The sequence below is a fragment of the Lonchura striata genome, chromosome 15 (genome assembly GCF_050655825.1).
Source record: "Lonchura striata isolate lonStrDom1 chromosome 15, ASM5065582v1, whole genome shotgun sequence".
Lineage (NCBI taxonomy): Eukaryota > Metazoa > Chordata > Aves > Passeriformes > Estrildidae > Lonchura > Lonchura striata.
In genome coordinates, this window is record NC_140717.1 from 16,848,858 (window position 1) to 16,867,270 (window position 18,413).

Consider the following 18,413-nt stretch of genomic DNA (forward strand, 5'->3'; position numbering starts at 1 on the left):
ATCCATTGTTTTTGGGACTGATAACCACGGTGGAACGAGACTCACCACCCCCACTCATGCAAGATAAAAAGGGACTGAAGAGAAGGAAAGGTTGTCAGCTTTTGGCGGAGCCAGGCTCCCAGCTGAACCCAGCGCTGTTTTGCTTGCTATCGCTTGCTGTAATTAATAAAATTATTAATTGATCTTAAAAGGCTGAATCAAATTATTCGCCTCAACTTATAACAGGACCCTCCCGGGAACCCCGCAAAAATAACCAGGAGCCCCCCGGTCCCGCAGGGCGAAGGCGCTGGCGCTGACCGGGAACCGGGGAGTGGAAGCGTCCATGGACTGGTGAGAGGGGGACCCCAAAACCACCCCCGGGACCCCCAAAACAACCCAGCGGAATCCCCCAAAAACAGCCCCGGTACCACCAAAGAAACCCAGCGGGATCCCCGAAAAACAGCCCTGGGAATCCAAAAATTCCCTTCAGGAGCCCCAAAAATCCCCCTGGGACCCCAAAAATTCCATATAGAACCACAGAACCCCCCCGGGATCCCCAAAAACCTCCTGAGACCCCCACAATTCCCTTCAGGACACCAAAACCCCCAAAAGACCCCCAAAATTCTATTTGGGACCCCCAAAATTTCTCCCAAAAATCTGAGGTCCCCAAAATTCTCCCCAGGATTCAGAAACCTCCCCTGGGATACCCAAAATTCCCTTTCAGACCCCAAAAACTACCCTGGGACCCCAAAATTCTCATCAGGGTCCCCAAAATTCCTCCTGGGACCCCCAGAAGCCCCCTGAAACCCCCAGAATTCTTTTCAGGACCTCAAAACCTACCCCAGGACCCCCAAAATTCTACTCGGGACCCCCAAAATTCCTCCCAAAAACCCCCTGAGACCCCCAAAATTGTCTCCAGGAGTCCAAAACCCCACCTAGGATGCCCAAAATTCCCATTGGGACCCCAAAACACCCCCCAGGACCTCCAAATTTCTCTTCAGGACCCATGAAATTCCTCCTGGGACGCCAAAAAGCCCCCTGAAACCCCCAGAATTCTATTCAGGAACCCAAAACCCCACCCAGGACCCCCAAAATTTTACTCGGCACCCCCAAAATTCCTCCCAAAAACCCCCTGAGACCCCCAAAATTCTCCCAAGTACTCCAAAACCCCCCTGGGATGCCCAAAATTCCCTTTGGGACCCCAAAAACCACCCTGGGACCCCCAAAATTCTCATCAGGGTCCCCAAAATTGCTCCTGGGACCCCCAAAAGCCCCCTGAGATCCCCAGAATTCTTTTCAGGACCCCAAAACCCCCCCCAGAACCCCCAAAATTCTATTCGGGACCCCCAGAATTTCTCCCAAAACTACCTGAGACCCCCAAAATTCTCCCCAGGACTCCAAAACCCCCCCTGGGACACCCAAAATTCCCTTTGGGACCCCAAAAACTACCCTGGGAACCCTAAAATTCCCATCAGGGTCCCGAAAATTCCTCCTGGGACCCTCAAAACCCCCTGAGACCCCCAGAATTCTTTTCAGGACCTCAAAACCTATCCCAGGACCCCCAAAATTTTACTCGGGACCCCCAAAATTCCTCCCAAAACCCCTTTGAGACCCCCAAAATTCTCCCCAGGACTCCAAAACCCCTCCTGGGACGCCCAAAATTCCCTTTTGGACCCTAAAAACCCCCCTGGGAGGCCCAGAATTCCCATCAGGGTCCCCAAAATTCCTCCTAGGACCCCCAAAAGGCCTCCTGAGACCCCCAGAATTCTTTTCAGGACCCCAAAATCCCCGCAGGACCTTCAAAATTCTATTCGGGACCCCCAAAATTCCTCCCAAAAAACCCCTGAGATCCCCAAAATTCTCCCCAGGACTCCAAAACCCCCCCTGGGACACCCAAAATTCCTCCTGGGACCCCGAAAAGCCTCCTGAGACCCCCAGAATTCTCTTCAGGACCCCAAAAACCCCCCAGGACCCCCAAAATTTTACTCAGGACCCCAGAAATTCCTCCTAAAAACCCCCTGAGACCCACAAAATTCCCATCAGGGTCCCCAAAATTCTTCCTGGGACCCCCAAAAGCCCCCGGAGACCCCCAGAATTCTCTTCAGGAACTCAAAACCCCCCCCAGGACCCCCAGAATTTTACTCGGGATCCCCATAATTCCTCCCAAAAACCCCCCCCAGAACCCCCAAAATTCTCCCCAGGACTCCAAAACCCCCCCTGGGACACCCAAAATTCCCTTTGGGACCCCAAACCCACCCTGAGACCCGCAAAATTCCCATCAGGGTCCCCAAAATTCCTCCTAGGACCCCCAAAAACTTTGTGAGACCCCCCAGAATTCTCTTCAGGAACTCAAAATCCCCACCCAGGACCCCCAAAATTCTACTCGGGACCCCCAAAATTCCTCCTAAAAACCCCCTGAGACTCCCAAAATTCTCCCCAGGACTCTAAAACCCCCCCGGGATGCCCAAAATTCCCTTTCGGACCCCAAAACACCCCCCAGGACCTGCAAATTTCCCTTTAGGACCCCTGAAATTCCTCCTGAGACCCCCAAAAGCCACCTGAGACCCCCAGAATTGTTTTCAGGAACCCAAAACCCCCCCAGGACCCCCAAAATTCTACTTGGGACGCCCAAAATTCCTCCCCAAGACCCCCTGAGACCCCCAAAATTCTCTCCAGGACATCACAAGGCCACCTGGGACACCCAAAAACCTCTCCAGGACCGCAAAATCCCCCCTGGGACTTCCAAAATTCCCTTTGGGACCCCAAAACCCCCCCTGGGACCCCCAAATTTCCCTTCAGGACCCCAAAATTCCTACTGGAACCCCCCAAAAACTCCCAGAAACCCCCAAAATTCCCTTCAGAACCCCAAACCCTCCCCAGGACCCACAAAATTCCACTCGGGACCCATAAAATTCCACCCAAAAACCCCCTGAGACCCTCAAAATTCTCCCCAGGACTCCAAAACTCCCCCTGGGTTGGCCAAAATTCCCTTTGGGACTCCAAAACCCCCGCTGGGACCCCCAAAATTCCTATCAGGGTCCCTGAAATTCCTCCTGGGACCCCCCAAAACCCCCTGAGACCCCCAAAATTCTACTTCAGGACCCAAACCCTTCCCAGGACCCACAAAATTCTCTTTGGGACCCCAAAATTCCTCCCAAAAACCTCTTGAGATACCCAAAATTCTCCCCAGGACTCCAAAACCCCCTGGGACGCCCAAAATTCCCTTCAGGACCCCCAAAACCCCACTGGGACCCCCAAAATTCTATTCGTCACCCCAAAACACCTTCTGGGACCTCCAAATTTCTCTTTAGGACCCCTGAAATTCCTCCTGGGACCCCCCACAAACTCCCAGAGGTCCCCAAAATTCCCGTCAGAACCCCAAACCCTCCCCAGGACACACAAAATTCCACTCGGGACCCCCAAAATTCCTCCCAAAAAACCCCCGAGACCCCTAAAATTCTCCCCAGGACACCACAAGCCCCCCTGGGACACCCCAAATTCCCATCAGGGTCCCTGAAATTCCTCCTGGGAGACCCAAAACCCCACTGAGACCCCCAAAATTCTCTTCGGGACCCCAAACCCCCCCCCCCAGGAGCCCCAAAATTCCCATCAGGGTCCCCGAAATTCTTTCTGGGACCCCCCAAAAACTTCGTGAGACCTCAAAAATCCCTTCAGGACCCCAAACCCACCCCCAGGACCCTCAAAATTCTGGTCGGGACCCACAAAATTCCTCCCAAAACCCCCCTGAGACCATCAAAATTCCCTTTGGGACCCCAAAACCCCTCCCGGAACGCCCAAACTTCCATTTGGGAACCCAAAAACCCCCGCTGGGACCCCCAAAATTCCTATCAGGGTCCCTGAAATTCCTCCTGGGACCCCCCAAAACCCCCTGAGACCCCCAAAATTCTACTTCAGGAACCAAACCCTCCCCAGGACCCACAAAATTCTCTTTGGGACCCCAAAATTCCTCCCAAAAACCTCTTGAGATACCCAAAATTCTCCCCAGGACTCCAAAACCCCCCCTGGGACGCCCAAAATTCCCTTCAGGACCCCCAAAACCCCACTGGGGTTAGGGTTAGGGGTTAAGGTTAGGGTTAGGGTGTGACTTAAAATGACATTTATCACACTACTTAGAAAAATTGACAGCATGGCTTTCTAACATTACACATACAATATTTATTATAACATTTGCAAAAAACCAATCACAGAATAAGCATTTTTCACAGTGGGGAAAATGGGAAAAATACGGGGGAAAGGGGAAGAAAAAGTGGGAAAAAAGCGAGGGAAAATGTATGAAAAAGAGAGGAAAAATATGGGGGGGGAAATGAGGAAAAATGTGGGAAAAGGGAAAAACGTGGGGGGAAAAGCGGTGAAAAGTGGGAAAAAACCCAAGGAAACATCTTTTCCTCCTCCGAGTAATTTCTTCCCCATTATGGAGCTTTTTTCCTATTTTCCCCCCGTTTTTCCTCTTTTCCGGCTCTTATTCCCCTTTTTTCCCTCCTTTTCCCCACTCTAAATCCTATTTCCCCCTCCACCTTTTCCACATCCCCCTTTCCCTCCCCAAATCCCAGCAGCCGCACCCCAGACCTTTAATTTAAAATTAAACTTTATAAATCCGTGATCGCCCCCCCCTCCCCGCGCTCCCAGCCCCACTTCCCCCCTTTCCCGGCCTTCACCGCCCAAATTCCCACCCCGCTGCCTTCCCCATCCCCATTCCCCCTCCCAAACCCCATTTCTCCCCTCACAATGCTCGTTTTTCCCAGGAAATTCCCTCTTTTCTCTGGAAATTCCCGCTTTTCCCGCGCCCCCCCCCATCGCCTCACATGGCGGCCGCTTCTCCTCCGACCCAGCAAAAGAGCGCTACGGGGCTTCCCGGCCGCTTATATACCGGGACGCCTCCGTTTACGTAACGCATGCGCAGTTTCACTGTACGGCACCGAACACGCTTCCACCCTCGGTGCGTGTGTGGCGCATGCGCCGTGGCGATGTTACGGCGCAGCCGCCATGTTGGTTACGGGAATCCGCCTCAAAGGCCGCCGGGGTTGGTTTTAAGGGGCTAAAAATGCGCGCGGAGGTGACAAAGAGGGGACAAAAAGGGGGAAATGAGGGGACAAAAAGAGACACGCAGGCCTGGAGGGACACGCGGAGGGGAAATGGCCACTTACGCGTGGACCAAGAAGGGGAGAGCACTCATTGGACGAGGGCGAGGCACACTGACAAATCACAGCTCGCAGTGCGCGTGACGTCAGGGGTTTCTAGGCAGATTTACGGGGGACCACCTTTTCGGCTATTTAGGGGACCCCAAAAGTCCCAAGTCCCCCCAAGTCCCCTCCGCACCCCAAATCCCCCAAAATTCGTCCCAAAAATCCCACTAAAAAAAAATCCTCCCAAAAATCCACCCCAAAGTCCCTAAAAAATGCCCTAAAAATCAACCAAAAATCGCCCCAAACCTCCCCAAATCCCATAAAAATAAAATTACTTCCCAAGAATTTTCCGAATCTCCCAAAGAATCCATCCCAAATTCCTGAAATCTCAATTAAAAATCCCCCAAAATTAAAAAAAATTCTCAGGACAGACTAAAAACACCCTCAAAATCCCAAATAATCCCTAAAATCCCCTAAACCTGCCCGAATGTTAAAAAAAAAAAAAAAAAAAAAAAAATCTGAAAAATCCCCTCCCCAGAAATCCCCAAATTTTCCCAAAAATTCGCAAAAAAACCCCAAACAAACAAAAAAACAAAATTACCAAAGAACCCACAATATTATTTATATAGTTTATAGAAACGGCTTTTTTATTGTTTTTATTTGGTTAGACGGAGGACTTTAGTGGAAAAAGTATGAATATACGTTTTATTTTGATATCATTCTAAATACGGAAATATAAATTCAGTGTATACATATATATATAAAAATATAAAATATAAATAAAAATAGTATTAGGCAGAGATAGACTATGAATAACACCATACATCAATCTACATTTAAAATGTAAATTTGACTATAAATGCGAAAAATAGAAATAAATTTAAACGGAGTTTAAATAAAGATTTTGTTTTAAGATTTTTACTTGGATAGAGGCAGGGTTTTATTTTAAGCAATATAAACCTTTTAGAACTCTAAATCTAACTATAGAAATATGTAAGCAATCTATTAAGATATGTATAAAAATATAAAATATAATAAAATATAATAAATGGAATAAATGTAAGGAATTATGAAAACACAATTATATATCAATATACATTATAAATCCGAATGTGAATATAAATGTGAAAAATGTAAAAATAAACTCTATTGAAATGCAGAAATTCCCTTTGGGACCCCAAAACCCCCCCTGGGACCCCCAAATTTCCCTTCAGGACCCCAAAATTCCTACTGGAACCCCCCAAAAACTCCCAGAAACCCCCAAAATTCCCTTCAGAACCCCAAACCCTCCCCAGGACCCACAAAATTCCACTCGGGACCCACAAAATTCCACCCAAAAACCCCCTGAGATACCCAAAATTCTCCCCAGGACTCCAAAACCCCCCCTGGGACGCCCAAAATTCCCTTCAGGACCCCCAAAACCCCACTGGGACCCCCAAAATTCTATTCGTCACCCCAAAACACCTTCTGGGACCTCCAAATTTCTCTTTAGGACCCCTGAAATTCCTCCTGGGACCCCCCACAAACTCCCAGAGGTCCCCAAAATTCCCGTCAGAACCCCAAACCCTCCCCAGGACACACAAAATTCCACTCGGGACCCCCAAAATTCCTCCCAAAAAACCCCCGAGACCCCTAAAATTCTCCCCAGGACACCACAAGCCCCCCTGGGACACCCCAAATTCCCATCAGGGTCCCTGAAATTCCTCCTGGGAGACCCAAAACCCCACTGAGACCCCCAAAATTCTCTTCGGGACCCCAAACCCCCCCCCCAGGAGCCCCAAAATTCCCATCAGGGTCCCCGAAATTCTTTCTGGGACCCCCCAAAAACTTCGTGAGACCTCAAAATTCCCTTCAGGACCCCAAACCCACCCCCAGGACCCTCAAAATTCTGGTCGGGACCCACAAAATTCCTCCCAAAACCCCCCTGAGACCATCAAAATTCCCTTTGGGACCCCAAAACCCCTCCCGGAACGCCCAAACTTCCATTTGGGAACCCAAAAACCCCCGCTGGGACCCCCAAAATTCCTATCAGGGTCCCTGAAATTCCTCCTGGGACCCCCCAAAACCCCCTGAGACCCCCAAAATTCTACTTCAGGACCCAAACCCTCCCCAGGACCCACAAAATTCTCTTTGGGACCCCAAAATTCCTCCCAAAAACCTCTTGAGATACCCAAAATTCTCCCCAGGACTCCAAAACCCCCCCTGGGACGCCCAAAATTCCCTTCAGGACCCCCAAAACCCCACTGGGGTTAGGGTTAGGGGTTAGGGTTAGGGGTTAGTGTTAGGGTGTGACTTAAAATGACATTTATCACACTACTTAGAAAAATTGACAGCATGGCTTTCTAACATTACACATACAATATTTATTATAACATTTGCAAAAAACCAATCACAGAATAAGCATTTTTCACAGTGGGGAAAATGGGAAAAATACGGGGGAAAGGGGAAGAAAAAGTGGGAAAAAAGCGAGGGAAAATGTATGAAAAAGAGAGGAAAAATATGGGGGGGGAAATGAGGAAAAATGTGGGAAAAGGGAAAAACGTGGGGGGAAAAGCGGTGAAAAGTGGGAAAAAACCCAAGGAAACATCTTTTCCTCCTCCGAGTAATTTCTTCCCCATTATGGAGCTTTTTTCCTATTTTCCCCCCGTTTTTCCTCTTTTCCGGCTCTTATTCCCCTTTTTTCCCTCCTTTTCCCCACTCTAAATCCTATTTCCCCCTCCACCTTTTCCACATCCCCCTTTCCCTCCCCAAATCCCAGCAGCCGCACCCCAGACCTTTAATTTAAAATTAAACTTTATAAATCCGTGATCGCCCCCCCCTCCCCGCGCTCCCAGCCCCACTTCCCCCCTTTCCCGGCCTTCACCGCCCAAATTCCCACCCCGCTGCCTTCCCCATCCCCATTCCCCCTCCCAAACCCCATTTCTCCCCTCACAATGCTCGTTTTTCCCAGGAAATTCCCTCTTTTCTCTGGAAATTCCCGCTTTTCCCGCGCCCCCCCCCATCGCCTCACATGGCGGCCGCTTCTCCTCCGACCCAGCAAAAGAGCGCTACGGGGCTTCCCGGCCGCTTATATACCGGGACGCCTCCGTTTACGTAACGCATGCGCAGTTTCACTGTACGGCACCGAACACGCTTCCACCCTCGGTGCGTGTGTGGCGCATGCGCCGTGGCGATGTTACGGCGCAGCCGCCATGTTGGTTACGGGAATCCGCCTCAAAGGCCGCCGGGGTTGGTTTTAAGGGGCTAAAAATGCGCGCGGAGGTGACAAAGAGGGGACAAAAAGGGGGAAATGAGGGGACAAAAAGAGACACGCAGGCCTGGAGGGACACGCGGAGGGGAAATGGCCACTTACGCGTGGACCAAGAAGGGGAGAGCACTCATTGGACGAGGGCGAGGCACACTGACAAATCACAGCTCGCAGTGCGCGTGACGTCAGGGGTTTCTAGGCAGATTTACGGGGGACCACCTTTTCGGCTATTTAGGGGACCCCAAAAGTCCCAAGTCCCCCCAAGTCCCCTCCGCACCCCAAATCCCCCAAAATTCGTCCCAAAAATCCCACTAAAAAAAAATCCTCCCAAAAATCCACCCCAAAGTCCCTAAAAAATGCCCTAAAAATCAACCAAAAATCGCCCCAAACCTCCCCAAATCCCATAAAAATAAAATTACTTCCCAAGAATTTTCCGAATCTCCCAAAGAATCCATCCCAAATTCCTGAAATCTCAATTAAAAATCCCCCAAAATTAAAAAAAATTCTCAGGACAGACTAAAAACACCCCCAAAATCCCAAATAATCCCTAAAATCCCCTAAACCTGCCCGAATGTTAAAAAAAAAAAAAAAAAAAAAATCTGAAAAATCCCCTCCCCAGAAATCCCCAAATTTTCCCAAAAATTCGCAAAAAAACCCCAAACAAACAAAAAAACAAAATTACCAAAGAACCCACAATATTATTTATATAGTTTATAGAAACGGCTTTTTTATTGTTTTTATTTGGTTAGACGGAGGACTTTAGTGGAAAAAGTATGAATATACATTTTATTTTGATATCATTCTAAATACGGAAATATAAATTCAGTGTATACATATATATATAAAAATATAAAATATAAATAAAAATAGTATTAGGCAGAGATAGACTATGAATAACACCATACATCAATCTACATTTAAAATGTAAATTTGACTATAAATGCGAAAAATAGAAATAAATTTAAACGGAGTTTAAATAAAGATTTTGTTTTAAGATTTTTACTTGGATAGAGGCAGGGTTTTATTTTAAGCAATATAAACCTTTTAGAACTCTAAATCTAACTATAGAAATATGTAAGCAATCTATTAAGATATGTATAAAAATATAAAATATAATAAAATATAATAAATGGAATAAATGTAAGGAATTATGAAAATACAATTATATATCAATATACATTATAAATCCGAATGTGAATATAAATGTGAAAAATGTAAAAATAAACTCTATTGAAATGCAGAAATTCCCTTTGGGATCCCAAAACCCCCCCTGGGACCCCCAAATTTCCCTTCAGGACCCCAAAATTCCTACTGGAACCCCCCAAAAACTCCCAGAAACCCCCAAAATTCCCTTCAGAACCCCAAACCCTCCCCAGGACCCACAAAATTCCACTCGGGACCCACAAAATTCCACCCAAAAACCCCCTGAGATACCCAAAATTCTCCCCAGGACTCCAAAACCCCCCCTGGGACGCCCAAAATTCCCTTCAGGACCCCCAAAATCCCACTGGGACCCCCAAAATTCTATTCGTCACCCCAAAACACCTTCTGGGACCTCCAAATTTCTCTTTAGGACCCCTGAAATTCCTCCTGGGACCCCCCACAAACTCCCAGAGGTCCCCAAAATTCCCGTCAGAACCCCAAACCCTCCCCAGGACACACAAAATTCCACTCGGGACCCCCAAAATTCCTCCCAAAAAACCCCCGAGACCCCTAAAATTCTCCCCAGGACACCACAAGCCCCCCTGGGACACCCCAAATTCCCATCAGGGTCCCTGAAATTCCTCCTGGGAGACCCAAAACCCCACTGAGACCCCCAAAATTCTCTTCGGGACCCCAAACCCCCCCCCCCAGGAGCCCCAAAATTCCCATCAGGGTCCCCGAAATTCTTTCTGGGACCCCCCAAAAACTTCGTGAGACCTCAAAATTCCCTTCAGGACCCCAAACCCACCCCCAGGACCCTCAAAATTCTGGTCGGGACCCACAAAATTCCTCCCAAAACCCCCCTGAGACCATCAAAATTCCCTTTGGGACCCCAAAACCCCTCCCGGAACGCCCAAACTTCCATTTGGGAACCCAAAAACCCCCGCTGGGACCCCCAAAATTCCTATCAGGGTCCCTGAAATTCCTCCTGGGACCCCCCAAAACCCCCTGAGACCCCCAAAATTCTACTTCAGGACCCAAACCCTCCCCAGGACCCACAAAATTCTCTTTGGGACCCCAAAATTCCTCCCAAAAACCTCTTGAGATACCCAAAATTCTCCCCAGGACTCCAAAACCCCCCCTGGGACGCCCAAAATTCCCTTCAGGACCCCCAAAACCCCACTGGGGTTAGGGTTAGGGGTTAGGGTTAGGGGTTAGGGGTTAGGGTTAGGGTGTGACTTAAAATGACATTTATCACACTACTTAGAAAAATTGGCAGCATGGCTTTCTAACATTACACATACAATATTTATTATAACATTTGCAAAAAACCAATCACAGAATAAGCATTTTTCACAGTGGGGAAAATGGGAAAAATACGGGGGAAAGGGGAAGAAAAAGTGGGAAAAAAGCGAGGGAAAATGTATGAAAAAGAGAGGAAAAATATGGGGGGGGAAATGAGGAAAAATGTGGGAAAAGGGAAAAACGTGGGGGGAAAAGCGGTGAAAAGTGGGAAAAAACCCAAGGAAACATCTTTTCCTCCTCCGAGTAATTTCTTCCCCATTATGGAGCTTTTTTCCTATTTTCCCCCCGTTTTTCCTCTTTTCCGGCTCTTATTCCCCTTTTTTCCCTCCTTTTCCCCACTCTAAATCCTATTTCCCCCTCCACCTTTTCCACATCCCCCTTTCCCTCCCCAAATCCCAGCAGCCGCACCCCAGACCTTTAATTTAAAATTAAACTTTATAAATCCGTGATCGCCCCCCCCTCCCCGCGCTCCCAGCCCCACTTCCCCCCTTTCCCGGCCTTCACCGCCCAAATTCCCACCCCGCTGCCTTCCCCATCCCCATTCCCCCTCCCAAACCCCATTTCTCCCCTCACAATGCTCGTTTTTCCCAGGAAATTCCCTCTTTTCTCTGGAAATTCCCGCTTTTCCCGCGCCCCCCCCCATCGCCTCACATGGCGGCCGCTTCTCCTCCGACCCAGCAAAAGAGCGCTACGGGGCTTCCCGGCCGCTTATATACCGGGACGCCTCCGTTTACGTAACGCATGCGCAGTTTCACTGTACGGCACCGAACACGCTTCCACCCTCGGTGCGTGTGTGGCGCATGCGCCGTGGCGATGTTACGGCGCAGCCGCCATGTTGGTTACGGGAATCCGCCTCAAAGGCCGCCGGGGTTGGTTTTAAGGGGCTAAAAATGCGCGCGGAGGTGACAAAGAGGGGACAAAAAGGGGGAAATGAGGGGACAAAAAGAGACACGCAGGCCTGGAGGGACACGCGGAGGGGAAATGGCCTCATTGGACGAGGGCGAGGCACACTGACAAATCACAGCTCGCAGTGCGCGTGACGTCAGGGGTTTCTAGGCAGATTTACGGGGGACCACCTTTTCGGCTATTTAGGGGACCCCAAAAGTCCCAAGTCCCCCCAAGTCCCCTCCGCACCCCAAATCCCCCAAAATTCGTCCCAAAAATCCCACTAAAAAAAAATCCTCCCAAAAATCCACCCCAAAGTCCCTAAAAAATGCCCTAAAAATCAACCAAAAATCGCCCCAAACCTCCCCAAATCCCATAAAAATAAAATTACTTCCCAAGAATTTTCCGAATCTCCCAAAGAATCCATCCCAAATTCCTGAAATCTCAATTAAAAATCCCCCAAAATTAAAAAAAATTCTCAGGACAGACTAAAAACACCCCCAAAATCCCAAATAATCCCTAAAATCCCCTAAACCTGCCCGAATGTTAAAAAAAAAAAAAAAAAAAAATCTGAAAAATCCCCTCCCCAGAAATCCCCAAATTTTCCCAAAAATTCGCAAAAAAACCCCAAACAAACAAAAAAACAAAATTACCAAAGAACCCACAATATTATTTATATAGTTTATAGAAACGGCTTTTTTATTGTTTTTATTTGGTTAGACGGAGGACTTTAGTGGAAAAAGTATGAATATACATTTTATTTTGATATCATTCTAAATACGGAAATATAAATTCAGTGTATACATATATATATAAAAATATAAAATAGAAATAAAAATAGTATTAGGCAGAGATAGACTATGAATAACACCATACATCAATCTACATTTAAAATATAAATTTGACTATAAATGCGAAAAATAGAAATAAATTTAAACGGAGTTTAAATAAAGATTTTTTTTTAAGATTTTTACTTGGATAGAGGCAGGGTTTTATTTTAAGCAATATAAACCTTTTAGAACTCTAAATCTAACTATAGAAATATGTAAGCAATCTATTAAGATATGTATAAAAATATAAAATATAATAAAATATAATAAATGGAATAAATGTAAGGAATTATGAAAATACAATTATATATCAATATACATTATAAATCCGAATGTGAATATAAATGTGAAAAATGTAAAAATAAACTCTATTGAAATGCAGAAATTCCCTTTGGGACCCCAAAACCCCCCCTGGGACCCCCAAATTTCCCTTCAGGACCCCAAAATTCCTACTGGAACCCCCCAAAAACTCCCAGAAACCCCCAAAATTCCCTTCAGAACCCCAAACCCTCCCCAGGACCCACAAAATTCCACTCGGGACCCACAAAATTCCACCCAAAAACCCCCTGAGACCCTCAAAATTCTCCCCAGGACTCCAAAACCCCCCCTGGGACGCCCAAAATTCCCTTTGGGACTCCAAAACCCCCGCTGGGACCCCCAAAATTCCTATCAGGGTCCCTGAAATTCCTCCTGGGACCCCCCAAAACCCCCTGAGACCCCCAAAATTCTACTTCAGGACCCAAACCCTCCCCAGGACCCACAAAATTCTCTTTGGGACCCCAAAATTCCTCCCAAAAACCTCTTGAGATACCCAAAATTCTCCCCAGGACTCCAAAACCCCCCCTGGGACGCCCAAAATTCCCTTCAGGACCCCCAAAACCCCACTGGGACCCCCAAAATTCTATTCGTCACCCCAAAACACCTTCTGGGACCTCCAAATTTCTCTTTAGGACCCCTGAAATTCCTCCTGGGACCCCCCACAAACTCCCAGAGGTCCCCAAAATTCCCGTCAGAACCCCAAACTCTCCCCAGGACACACAAAATTCCACTCGGGACCCCCAAAATTCCTCCCAAAAAACCCCCGAGACCCCTAAAATTCTCCCCAGGACACCACAAGCCCCCCTGGGACACCCCAAATTCCCATCAGGGTCCCTGAAATTCCTCCTGGGAGACCCAAAACCCCACTGAGACCCCCAAAATTCTCTTCGGGACCCCAAACCCCCCCCCCAGGAGCCCCAAAATTCCCATCAGGGTCCCCGAAATTCTTTCTGGGACCCCCCAAAAACTTCGTGAGACCTCAAAATTCCCTTCAGGACCCCAAACCCACCCCCAGGACCCTCAAAATTCTGGTCGGGACCCACAAAATTCCTCCCAAAACCCCCCTGAGACCATCAAAATTCCCTTTGGGACCCCAAAACCCCTCCCGGAACGCCCAAACTTCCCTTTGGGAACCCAAAAACCCCCGCTGGGACCCCCAAAATTCCTATCAGGGTCCCTGAAATTCCTCCTGGGACCCCCCAAAACCCCCTGAGACCCCCAAAATTCTACTTCAGGACCCAAACCCTCCCCAGGACCCACAAAATTCTCTTTGGGACCCCAAAATTCCTCCCAAAAACCTCTTGAGATACCCAAAATTCTCCCCAGGACTCCAAAACCCCCCCTGGGACGCCCAAAATTCCCTTCAGGACCCCCAAAACCCCACTGGGGTTAGGGTTAGGGTTAGGGGTTAGGGTGTGACTTAAAATGACATTTATCACACTACTTAGAAAAATTGACAGCATGACTTTCTAACATTACACATACAATATTTATTATAACATTTGCAAAAAACCAATCACAGAATAAGCATTTTTCACAGTGGGGAAAATGGGAAAAATACGGGGGAAAGGGGAAGAAAAAGTGGGAAAAAAGCGAGGGAAAATGTATGAAAAAGAGAGGAAAAATATGGGGGGGGAAATGAGGAAAAATGTGGGAAAAGGGAAAAATGTGGGGGGAAAAGCGGTGAAAAGTGGGAAAAAACCCAAGGAAACATCTTTTCCTCCTCCGAGTAATTTCTTCCCCATTATGGAGCTTTTTTCCTATTTTCCCCCCGTTTTTCCTCTTTTCCGGCTCTTATTCCCCTTTTTTCCCTCCTTTTCCCCACTCTAAATCCTATTTCCCCCTCCACCTTTTCCACATCCCCCTTTCCCTCCCCAAATCCCAGCAGCCGCACCCCAGACCTTTAATTTAAAATTAAACTTTATAAATCCGTGATCGCCCCCCCCTCCCCGCGCTCCCAGCCCCACTTCCCCCCTTTCCCGGCCTTCACCGCCCAAATTCCCACCCCGCTGCCTTCCCCATCCCCATTCCCCCTCCCAAACCCCATTTCTCCCCTCACAATGCTCGTTTTTCCCAGGAAATTCCCTCTTTTCTCTGGAAATTCCCGCTTTTCCCGCGCCCCCCCCCATCGCCTCACATGGCGGCCGCTTCTCCTCCGACCCAGCAAAAGAGCGCTACGGGGCTTCCCGGCCGCTTATATACCGGGACGCCTCCGTTTACGTAACGCATGCGCAGTTTCACTGTACGGCACCGAACACGCTTCCACCCTCGGTGCGTGTGTGGCGCATGCGCCGTGGCGATGTTACGGCGCAGCCGCCATGTTGGTTACGGGAATCCGCCTCAAAGGCCGCCGGGGTTGGTTTTAAGGGGCTAAAAATGCGCGCGGAGGTGACAAAGAGGGGACAAAAAGGGGGAAATGAGGGGACAAAAAGAGACACGCAGGCCTGGAGGGACACGCGGAGGGGAAATGGCCTCATTGGACGAGGGCGAGGCACACTGACAAATCACAGCTCGCAGTGCGCGTGACGTCAGGGGTTTCTAGGCAGATTTACGGGGGACCACCTTTTCGGCTATTTAGGGGACCCCAAAAGTCCCAAGTCCCCCCAAGTCCCCTCCGCACCCCAAATCCCCCAAAATTCGTCCCAAAAATCCCACTAAAAAAAAATCCTCCCAAAAATCCACCCCAAAGTCCCTAAAAAATGCCCTAAAAATCAACCAAAAATCGCCCCAAACCTCCCCAAATCCCATAAAAATAAAATTACTTCCCAAGAATTTTCCGAATCTCCCAAAGAATCCATCCCAAATTCCTGAAATCTCAATTAAAAATCCCCCAAAATTAAAAAAAATTCTCAGGACAGACTAAAAACACCCCCAAAATCCCAAATAATCCCTAAAATCCCCTAAACCTGCCCGAATGTTAAAAAAAAAAAAAAAAAAAAAAAAAATCTGAAAAATCCCCTCCCCAGAAATCCCCAAAGCCGTTTCTATAAACTATATAAATAATATTGTGGGTTCTTTGGGGCATTCGCTGCTGACGGCGCAGTGCTGCCGCCGTGTGGGCAGAGAGCGGCACTGCAGCCCGCCGCCCGCGGCCGCCATCTTGGGAGTGGCGTGGCGCGGACTCGCTTGACCTTCTCGAGAGGGCGCGAAAACGAGGACGTTGAAATTCGAGGACCCGTGTCTGTTTTTTACACCGCCTGAATTGCCCGCACCGCCGGCGCCCCCCGACGGGATTTTCCGCGGCGGTTACGATGCCGTGAACACGGGCTGTGGGGTCAGGAGCGCCGCGAGCGTGCGGGTTTTTGGTGGGAGCCGACAGGCATCGGCAAAAAACGCCTGTCACCATCAAGGTCCCCACGGACCGCCATCTTGTCGCGGACTCACTTGACAAGTGCTGCCACCTTGTGGACACAGGGCGGTACTGCAGCCCCGCAGCCAGCGCGACCCCAAAACCACCGGGACGGCCCCGGGACCCCCAAAATTCCCTTACGGACCCCAAAAACCCCCCTGGGACCCACAAAATTCCCTTCGGGACCCAGAACACCCCCCTGGGACCCTCAAAATTCCCTTCAGAACCCCGAAAACCCCCGTGGGACACCCAAAATTCCCATCAGGGTCCCCAAAATTCCTCCTGGGAAGCCCCCAAAACTCTTTGAGACCCCAAAATTCCCTTCAAGACGCCAAAATTCCTCATGGGACCCCCCAAAACCCCCTGAGACCCCCAAAATTCCCATCAGGGTCACCAAAATTATTTCTGGGACCCCCAAAAACTTCGTGAGACCCCCAAAATTCTTTTCAGGACCCCAAAACCTCCCCCAGGACCCTAAAAATTCTACTCGGGACCTCCAAAATTCCCCCCAAAACCCCCCGGAGACCCTCAAAATTCTCCCCAGGACTCCAAACCTCTCCCTGGAATGCCTAAAATTCCATTTGGGACCCCAAAACCCCCCTGGGAGCCCCAGAATTCCCTTCAGGACCCGGAAATTCCTCCTGGGACCCCCAAAAACCCCCTGGGATGCCCAAAATTCCCTTCAGGACCCCAAACCCCCCCTAAGATCCACAAAATTCTACCCGGGACCCCCAAAATTCCTCCCAAAAACCCCCTGAGACCCCCAAAATCCTCTGCAGGACTACAAAACTCCCCCTAGGACCCCCAAAATTCCCATCAGGGACCCCAAAAGTCCTCATGGGACCCTCCAAAAACTCCCAGAGACCCCCAACATTCTCTTCAGAAACCCAACTCCCCCCTGGGACTCCCAAAATTCTACACGGGACCCCCAAAATTCCTCCCAAAAACCCCCTGGGACACCCAAAATTATCCCCAGGACTCCAAAACCCCCCTGGGACCCAAAAAAAACCTATCAGGGTCCCCGAAATTCTTCCTGGGACCCCCAAAAACCCCCTGAGACCCCTAAAATTCCCTTCAGGACCCCAACCCACCCCCGTGGGATCCCTAAAATTCTACCCGGGACCCCCAAAATTCCCTACAAAAACCCCCTGGGAGGCCCAAAATTTCCTTTCAGGACCCCAAAACTTCCCTTGTGCCTCCCAAAATTCCCATTGGGACCCCAAAACCCCCCCTGGGACCCCCAAAATTCCCTTCAGAACCCCAAACCCTCCCCAGAACCCACAAAATTCTACTCGGGACCCCCAAAATTCCTCCCAAAAAAACCCTGAGACCCTGAAAATTCCCCCCCCAGGACTCCAACCCCCCCCCGGGACTCCCAAAATTCCCTTTGCGACCCCAAAACCCCCCCTGGGACCCCCAAAATTCCCTTCAGGACCCCAAAATTCCTCCTGGGACCCCCCAAATACTTCCAGAGACCCCCAAAATTCCCTTCAGAACCCCAAACCCTCCCCAGGACCCACAAAATTCTAATCGGGACCCCCAAAATTCCTCCCAAAAAAACCCTGAGACCCTCAAAATTCTCCCCAGGACTCCAAAACCCCCCCTGGGACCCCTCAAAATTCCCATCAGGGTCCCTGAAATTCCTCCTGGGACCCCCCAAAACTCCTTTGAAACCCCAAAATTCCCTTCAGGACCCCGAAAGTCCTCATGGGACCCCCCAAAAGCCCCTGAGACCCCCAAAATTCCCATCAGGGTCCCCGAAATTCCTCCTGGGACCCCCCAAAAACTTTGTGAGACCCCAAAATTCCCTTCAGAACCCCAAACGCACCCCCAGGACCCTCAAAATTCCACCCAGGACTCCAAAACCCCCCCTGGAACGCCCAAAATTCCTTTCGGGACTCCAAAACCTCCCCTGGGACCCCTAAAAATTCCCGTCAGAGTCCCCGAAATTCCTCCTGGGACCCCCCAAAACTCCTTGAGACCCCCAAAGTTTCCTTCAGGACCCCAAACCCACCCCCAGAACCCCCAAAATTCTACTCAGGACCCCCGAAATTCCTCCCAAAAAAACCCTGAGACCATCAAAATTCTCCCCAGGACTCCAAAACCCCCCCTGGGACTCCCAAAATTCCCTTCGGGACACCAAAACCCTCCTGGGACCCCCAAAATTCCCATCGGGGTCCCCAAAATTCCTCTTGGGACCCCCCAAAAACTCC

At 49.3% G+C, this 18,413-nt stretch overlaps 1 long non-coding RNA gene across 1 annotated transcript; it reads left to right on the forward strand.

Annotated features, from left to right (window-relative positions):
* Nucleotides 1-223: 223 nt before the first annotated feature.
* LOC146766030 (uncharacterized) lies at nucleotides 224-17,499 on the forward strand. The gene is made up of 2 exons (XR_014958700.1): nucleotides 224-330; nucleotides 4,743-17,499. It is a non-coding gene; the product is annotated as an uncharacterized LOC146766030 (long non-coding RNA).
* Nucleotides 17,500-18,413: the final 914 nt, after the last annotated feature.